General features: G+C 50.2%; 1 pseudogene; it reads left to right on the top strand.

Annotated features, from left to right (window-relative positions):
* Positions 1-1,172: 1,172 nt before the first annotated feature.
* LOC109943680 (uncharacterized) lies at positions 1,173-2,101 on the top strand (annotated as a pseudogene).
* The last annotated feature ends 313 nt before the right edge of the window (positions 2,102-2,414 follow it).

Here is a 2,414-nt window from a genome sequence, read left to right as displayed (position 1 = left end):
CAGGGGATAGCGAAGCTTTAGATATTCAGAAGTCTGACAACGTTCGTCCGAAGCGTTCTCGCCGAGCCAATCAGCCTGCTTCTCCTGTTGACGGGAAGAAATAGAAGAAGAGACGTCTTCATCGAGTGTCTAGTTTTGACCAGGATGCTAGTCCTTCCGTTCCTGCTGCTGAAGAAGTGCCAGTGCCTGCATTTGTTGAAACTAATCCCGATGGGTGTAGCCTGCCTGCTATTAACCCCAATGGGTGTGACCTGGATGACGTTGACCCCAATGGGTGTAACCTGGATGACGCTGACCCCAATGGGTGTACTATCCGCATTGTTGATGATGGTGAGGAGGAGGAGGATGAAATCCCTCTAGCTCGGAAGAATAGCCGACGCTACATTGCCAGTGGCGAAAGCAGTGGTGTTCCTTCTCTAGCCCTGTCTGCTCTTGTTGGTCTACAAGAATTGTCTCTGGCCAACTTTGATCAGGCTCTTGAGGATATGGTTCCAGAAGATCTGTTGTCAGAGCCGGCAGATGGTGGCGCGATGGGTGCTTGTGCTGATGTGCTTGATGCCGGGTTGGGGTCATCTCGGGCAGCGTCCCACACCTCATCGACCTTGGAGCGCGGTCTTGAGGGTCAGGAAGCTGGTCTGGATTGCACTGCTCCCATGGAAGTGACTGAGGGACCTTCGGCCTTAGAGGTGGCTGCTGCAGAGAACTCAGCCCTCAAGGATGGTGCTGGCGCTTATACCCAGCCCCCGAGGGTGTTGCCGGGAATGATCCGGCTCGGATGGGCAGCGCGAGCGAAAACCCAGCCCCCGAGGGTGTCCGAGTTGGTTCTCCCTCTAACACTTCCATGGATGTTCATGTGGGATCTTCTCCTCCGCACTCTGATTGTATGGCAGCAGTACGGGTTTCGTGTCAAGAGGTCGTTTTAGAGGTCAACGTTCCCGATGACAGAGTTCTGACTTCTGCTGGTGACACTGACTTGGTTCCCAATGATGCATTGCGGGTTGTTCCAGTTGGTGGCCCTTCAGCAAGCCATCGGTTGATTTCCCACGACTTGGGGGTTCCCTCATTCTTCTCTAACCTCCAGGTATCTTGGTTTCTTCTGCCCTGACTTTAACTTCAGGTAGACTGTCGTTATTATGCTCATCTGTTTTTATCGTCAGGCATTGGTGGATGAAATGGCTAGCCAGTTGAAATTACAGGGGACCTCCGTCCCAGAAGGGGCTTTGTCCCTAATGCATTGGAATCCAGTGTTACTTCAGCGGCGAATATCTGACTTGGAGATGGCAAATGCTGGTTAGTGCCCTTTTTGCCTTCATTGGCTATTCGAGTAATCTGCTTTATAGCTGAACACTCTTGCTTGACTGTTTCCTAACAGACATGGCCCGGCAGTACTCTGATCTTGAAGAAAAACATTCTTAAGGCCAGACTGAACTGTCCCGGCGGTGCTCTGATCTTGAAGAAAAGTATTCTCAGGGTCAGGCTGAACTGGCCCGGGTCTCTGCTTCTCTGAATGATGCTAACACGCTGAACTCTGCTCTCCATGCTCAGCTCGACTCTGAAAAGGTGACCTAGGAATTTTGGCTTTGTTTGTTTTGTTCTTATTGCTTGCTCGACGTTTGGAGAAACTGATTCTTGCTTGCAGGAGGAAAAATGTGCCCTTGCTACCTCTCGTGACAATATAGAAAAGCTATACCGTGATGCCAGCAACTCGTTGACTATCTTGGAGAGGAGTCATCGTTTTACCATGGAGGACTTGGATAACCATCGCTACAAGCTACAAGAGTCTCTGGATGACATGATTCGCCTCAGGCAATTGGTGTCGAACAAGGATACTGTCATCAAGGATCTGCGTGCTTCCAAAAAATCGGTAGTCCGGGAGCTAGAGGCTGCTCGGTTGGCTGTCAAGGCCGCTGAAGATACTTCTGCTACTCTGAAGGCCCAGCGCGACAAGTCCATGGACAAAGCCATTCGCGCGGGGTGAATTCTGATGAGGAGACCTGGCGTGGTTGTTCCCGACGACATAGTGGCGGATGTGAGTGCCGCTCCCGATTCTTTGAGTCGTCCTTCCTCGTCGGTCGCTCCTGAGAAAAACATTTCTAGATAGAAAACACTGAATGCCTTGAGTATATGGTTAGTGTGCTTGGATGTTTCATTAGAAAACACTTTTTGGTTCTGAATACTGTTATTGTTTTCCTATTGTTAGAGTTCAACTGTATGTAAAGGTAAGTGCATCATGATGGTTTTGAATTTCTTCATGGGGCATAGAAATCGCCTTGGGACGAATAGTTGCGAACGCACCGAGTGTGTCGTGTCAATTTAAGTCGTTGCCAGCTTAAATCAATCGTTCCGCTGTCAGGGGTATAGTGATCACCGGCCTAGACCGATTGCTCCGTTGGCAGGGTATAGTGGTCACCCTT

Source organism: Zea mays, chromosome 1 (genome assembly GCF_902167145.1).
Source record: "Zea mays cultivar B73 chromosome 1, Zm-B73-REFERENCE-NAM-5.0, whole genome shotgun sequence".
Lineage (NCBI taxonomy): Eukaryota > Viridiplantae > Streptophyta > Magnoliopsida > Poales > Poaceae > Zea > Zea mays.
Note: the sequence above shows the minus strand (reverse complement) of the source record. Positions and strands in the feature narration are given on the sequence as shown.